Raw genomic sequence first — 6,672 nt, 5'->3', positions numbered from 1 at the left:
TGAGCTACGTTTTTTTTTTTCATTTTTTTCCATTTTTTCTACTGTTGGATGGATGAATGAATGCATGGATGGATGTTGGATGTTAGATTGTTAGGTTAGATGTTAGATGTTAGGTTGTTAGGTTGATATATAGTTGAATGTTGGATGTTAGGATGTTAGATTGTTAGTTTGCATTATTTTTATCATGATGATCTTGTCATTTGAGATGTGCTCTAAAATTGGTATAAGATGAGTGATTATTTTTATCATGATGATCTTGTCAAAAAAATTGAACCGGACAAAATTTGACACTTGACAAAATAAGATTTTTTCATAGTTTTAAGTGTCAGTGCTTAATGTTAAGTAGCTATGTGAGATGTGCTGCAAAATTATGATATGATCAGTGGTTATTTAATCATGATGATGTTGCAAAAAAATTGAAGGACAAAATTTGACACTTGACGAAACATGATTTTTTTTTCATAGTTAAAAGTATCAATGCTTAATGTGAGGTGATGACCTAAATTTTTTTCACTCGGTGTAATTAATAGGATTTGTGGTGTTCCATCTTCGTGGAGTGATTGTCGACGTTGGAGGTGTTGGTCCACGATCGTCCATCTCCTTTGATCGACTACATCGGAGGGTGAGCAACAATTCCATGACCTCGTCCACTTTTTTTCCATGTCACTAGATTAAATTTTCACGTCAAGTCGCGTAACCTAGGTCTCCCGTCCGAAAGGGTTGCATCGATAAATATGCATTCAATTGCATATTTATCACCGCAGCTCTTTCGGATTGTCCAGCGCTTTCCACGGACAGCCCGAGGATGTGTAGATTGGGTACGTTGTTCATGCTCTACCCCGTTCCGAGATAGGATTTCGGCGGCGCCTCCCTGTTGTTGTCCGGATGCACATTCTCTCGGCATTTTGCCGAGACGTGTATTTGGAGAACAGCGGGGAGGTGCTGCCGAAATTTTGTCTCGGAATGGGGTAGAGCATGGACAACGTACTCAATCTACACATTCTCGGGTGGGATTAGGACCCATCTTTACCTATTAGAGATGTAGGTGGATTAAATGTCGTTTCTCGTCAACCTTGTAAAAAATAAAATATTGATGTGAGTAATTTAAATGAATCCTTAATTTTGTTGTGTGGCTTCCAATAAAGCAGAGATGACAGATAATCAGTGGATGTATAGTGGGTTTTTCTGTCGGAATCAAGTAACAACAGAGTGGGTCGAGAAAACAGATGTGTTTTTGAAAGAGATATTCCGTAGTCCAATGAGGATGGTGCCAGAATGCCCGTGTGCCAGATGTAAGAGGCGTATTCGCAGAGATAAGAGTGAGATGACTAAGCACCTGCGCACGCGTGGATTTATGCCCAACTTTAATATGCCGATAAACTTTGCCCAGCGGGACCGTGGTAGAGAGGATGTGATACGACAACGCGTCGCTGGTTATGAGGACGATGTGGTTAGAGACATGCTAGATGATGTCTTTGCTGCACAGCCGACACCTCCATCACATTCAGCGAATGAACCGGAGGAGCCGGAGGAAACCGCAAAGGCCTTCCTGGAAATCTTGGCCTCGTCAAAGAAACCTCTCTATGAGGGTGCCAAGCTGTCTGTGCTGGATGCCATCTCGCAACTGATGGCAGTCAAGGCTGAGTACGGCTGTAGCCGAGGTTCTTCGAAGCATTTCTGGGACTATGGGCTAACAGCCTGCCTGAGGGCCATGAACTGCCGAAAACCATGTATGGTACGAAGAAAACCATGCCTGAGGGCCATGAACTACAACATAAACCCCATGACATACGAGGGAGTGTTCTATCAAGAGGAACATGATGACGTGGTCCAAAGCAACGAGGATGATGACTTGGGTTATGTTGACCTGGACCCAAACGACGACGACGCACGGATTGATGGTGAGGCAGTTGTGAATCAAAGAGACATAATTATGCTTGAAAAGTTAAATGAAGACGCTGACGATGAGGAAGAGCCTCCACCTCCGTCAGACAACGAAGAAGATATGCGTGATAGTGATGATGAGACCGGTCCACAAATAGATTACAATAGTGATGATTCATATGGGTTCTAGAAAATGTAAGTTCTTTTAATGATCATTACAATAGTATGCTTAATGTGCTCTTCTGGTATTAATGTTTTTCCTGTATGCTTGTTTAATTGATATCCTTACTAATTGTTTATTCTCTTCTCAATCCAGGTTTAATAATCATGGGCAAGTCCAGTGGCGCTAGTTTCCTCAGTAAATTTAAAGGACTTACTCGGAGTGGACGAGCCCACAAGGTTCCCTCCCGACTACGCGAGGATGACACCTCACAGGGAGGTGGAGGGGTCGGGGGAGGAGACCCTAGAGGAGGAGGCGGTGGGGGGAGAGCCCCTAGAGGAGGAGGAGGTGGGGGGAGAGGCAACCGGGGCAAAAAACTCCGGGCCGTGTCTGAAATAGGAGGGTCTTCTTTGATGCCCTCCTATACAGAGGCACCTTCTGAGTCTGAGGAGGAGGAGTATGTTCCTGATGGCGAGGAGGAGGGTGAGGAGGAGGAGGCCGAGGAGGAGGGTGAGGAGGAGGCCGAGGAGGGTGGAGGGGAGGTTGATCCCGCGTTGTGGGGTGACTTGCCACCGGGTTCTTCGCAGGGGTGGCTGCGTGGTAATGCCGGACTACCTACACCACCTTCTATAGAGGAGCACAAGTGGCTCATTGAACCTGTGGGGACAGAGTAAGTGCCTCTCAATCATATTTTCAACACATGACAACATTTTCTTATTGTACACATGGCAATCATTTGATTCTTTTGCAGAAACTGGATCCTTCACGGAAAGGGCCGTAAACCGAACGGCCTTATCACTGTCCTGTTGAAGGAGTTTTGGCCTGGCCTATTCTGCCCGCGGCCAGACAGGGACCCGCAGCAGCGGGTTTTGGCCACGAGCTGGGCCCACTACGAGGCTTGCAGCAACGCGGAGTACGGGAGGACCGCTAAGGCCGTGATCACCAAATTTTGGGTAAGTTCTCTTCTGAATCACTTGTCTTCAGTTTCGTTCATATTTTATCATTGAATCACTCAACTCATGCCTTGTTTACTTCTGGTTTTTGCATGATTGCAGCAACTCTATAGAGTTCTTGACGAGCACAAGGCCAGAGCCGACGTGGTCTTGCTTGCGGCTGCGAAGAAGAAAGCTCGTCAGTTGCAGTACGAGGTGCGCTGGGTTGCCGTCTCGCAGTACTACCACTACTACCTGCAACAAAAGATGCCCAAAACTCAAGCGCAGAAGCTACGACTTACCTTGAGCAAGGAGCAGTTCATGATGGTAACTATTACTAACTTTTCATTGTTTCAAGCAGTCAACTATATGTTTCATGCTCACATGTCATGCTTCCAAAATTTGTATAGGTTGTTCCTCGTTGGTGCTATGGAAGGCATGACGGATGGGCGAGTTTGGTGGATAGGTGGCTCGGCGCCGATGCAGAGTTTGCTGCCAAGAGCATCAAGGCCCGGGCTAACCGTGGAGACGACGGGACACACGACCAAGGAAACAGGAACCACTGGGGCTTCAAGGCCATGAAGGTATATCTATGTGCATGATGCATTTTTGTTCTTCTTTACGTCATGTTCTTATGTATGGCTGACTTCTATTTGACGTTGTAGGAGGACAAGTTGAAGAGGCCGCTCTCAGACATGGAGTCGTGGAAGCTGGCCCGCGAGCGGAGTCATCGCAAGGAGGGCGAGAGCCAGTACTACGGCAAGACCGAGGAGCACCTGGGGTCTTACATTCATCACTATCAGGAGTTGCATCCGGATGTTCCTGTTGCTGAGGTCGCCCAGTCTCAGATCGACGACACGGCGGTGGTGGCCATCCAGGGGAAGAAGAATGGCCGGTATCCGTGTTTCGATGGCTTGATCACTCCTTCGATCTCGTACACACGGCTTCGGGCTAGCAACCCGAGCCAGTTAGAGAGTACGGGGCGTTCACAGACTCCCTTAGCCCGCCAGCATGCTGTAAGTACTTCCTCTTTATCTTTTTCTATCTTGCATTCTCAGTTTATTTTCAGCATTGCTCACTTAGAAACAACCTAAATTATGTAGGCATGTAAGGAGTTTGTCGAGCATAGGAATCTCGAGGTGCGGGAGTACTTGAAACGAGTGAAGGCAAACGATGATTACAACCGTCAGATGATGACGGTTAGTTTTGCCCTCTTAAAACCAACCTAAATTTTTGCACTTTCGTTCCTTCTGATCTTCTAGTTTGCTTGTTTAACTAACATTCAGGCTATGTTGGCGTCTTGGACTAACCGCACGGATCCACCACAAATGGGACCCCCACCACCACCTGCGGGAGAACCCCCACACGTGCCCACGTTCGATGAATGGGTGGCACTAGGCAGTGATGGTCCGGTTAGTACATTTGCCTAACTACTAGCAAACTAGTTCTCGTTCATGAAACACTATCATATCATATTTACCGTTAGAATCTTTTCTGAAACATGTAGGGGACCGGTGGCTCGACTCCTGCTCCGTCGACCCCAGTCACTCCGATCTGGCAGAGTGGTGGTGGTCGCGATGGCGGTTTTGGCGGAGGTGGTGGTGGTGGTTTTGGCGGAGGTGGTGGTGGTGGTTTTGGCGGGGGTGCTCTTGCTTGATGATTCCGTGCATGTGGCCATCGTGCCATGCCTTTCATATTCCTACTTTTATCATGTTTCATGTCTTGCACTACTTTTATGTTCATGAACTTCCATCGGTGATGATCTTTAGATGATGTGATGAACTTGAGTATGTTTAGATGATGATGGTGAACTTGAGTATGTTTAGATGAACTTGAGTATGTTCACATGATGAATTGTCATATTTCTGCATAATTTCATATTGTTCTGTTTTGAAATGCTATCAAATGAATTGGAAAAGAGAAAACAGGGAGAAAAAAAAACTATGCCTATGGCAAAGCCGTCGGCATATCTCTGCCACGTGGCAGCTCCTGGTAATTTCATCTATGCCGACGGCTCTCCCACGGCCGTCGGCATATGCTCCTATGCCGACGGCTATACTACGCCGACGGTCTGACACATCTACGCTGACGTGATCTACGCCGACGGGGGTATGCCGACGGCAGCCGTAGGCATAGATCTATGCCGACGGCAATGGACCTATGCCGACGGCCCTGGGCCGTAGGCATAGCCCGTGAGTCCGGTGGTGTGTGCTAGCAGATCTGGTCATAAATGGGATAATAGAAATGCAAGCTTGTGCTGTGCCAATAATATTTGCATATGAAGCAAACGCAAATGCCAGCAGCGAGATAATCAGCGTAGACGCATTGGTTGCAAAGGTAGCGGAAGTGTTCTTGTCACTATAGTGATCATGGTGGTGATGTGGTCGTCGCAACAGTTGTCTGATTGGAGAATTCATCGTAGCCGGAGTAGTCCGATCAAATAAGTCATCACGGCCGAAGTAGTTGATCGAAGAAGAGGTCTTAGATGAAGAAGTCAGTCAATGGAGTGGTTCTAGACTAATTAGACGTTCAAGCGAGCAGACTGGCACAGACGCTCCACAAAACATTTATCGCCCCTTACCTAGCGCAGGTTCCATAAGGACGTGGTTTCAAAGGTCTGCTCTCTCATACACCTATGCAAAGGGCTGCTGAGCGCCGAGTTGGGTTAGACCTTCAAGGTACTAGCTCGGTTGAAACTGGGCGCACGGGTGGATTTGGTGGTGGTGAGGCATGCAAGGGAGCACACTCATTGTTGCTCTCTTTACTCATGCCACAAAGAGGAAGAAGTAGAACCAACCACCTTATATGTTGATGTCCTTTCTCTGGCATTGGCAGCACGTGACTAAACTTCTTACACATGCATTGCAAGTGGTATTGCTGGAAAAAACAAATGAAGCCCTTTACAAAACATACAGGGCAAAGGCCATTTTAACGGCGGCGAAGTCTACACCGAGTGTTACACTCGGGTTAGTGTACATGGCTTAGTACATTTCGACTTAGGGCCATAAGTCAAAATGTTGGATATCGGGAACACAACTTATATGTAAGGAGAGTACAAAAGGGTGGAACCCGGCAAACAAAGTGAGATCACGGCCGACAGAATCTAACGGTGGCACCACGTGGTTTGCCAATAAGCCGAGTGTTCGACTAAGCCGTGTGTGTGCAGTGGGCCTCCCTGTTTACCGGTAAATGGTGGTTTACAGTGTTGCTCCCTTTACTCATGCCACAAGAAGAAGTAAAACCAACCACCTTATATGCTGATGTCCTTTCTCTAGCGGTGGCAATACGTGACTAAACTTCTTATACACGCCATGCAAGTGGATGAAGTTTTTATGATTTTATTAATTAAGTGGGCTTTAAGCCCATAAGATATAATGGTTATGTCCAACTGAATTGTGTAGAATTCTCATGGCAAAAAAGAGTTATTCCCTCTATCCATCTTTATAAGCCCAATCAATCTCAACTTAAGTCAAACTTGTTTAACTTTGACCAAGGAAGTAAAAAAATGTATGTTAAAGGACCCAAGAAGTACATTAAAAAACATACCTCATGATTAATATTAAATTGGTAGTGTAGATGTTGATATATTTTTCAACAACTTGGTCAAACTTAAACGTATGTTTGACTTAAGAAAAGATAAATTGGCCTTATGAATCCGGATGAAGGGAGTACGTACAGTTCTTTTTTTGTGCTATT

Source organism: Triticum aestivum, chromosome 7A (assembly GCF_018294505.1).
Source record: "Triticum aestivum cultivar Chinese Spring chromosome 7A, IWGSC CS RefSeq v2.1, whole genome shotgun sequence".
NCBI lineage: Eukaryota > Viridiplantae > Streptophyta > Magnoliopsida > Poales > Poaceae > Triticum > Triticum aestivum.
Note: the sequence above shows the minus strand (reverse complement) of the source record.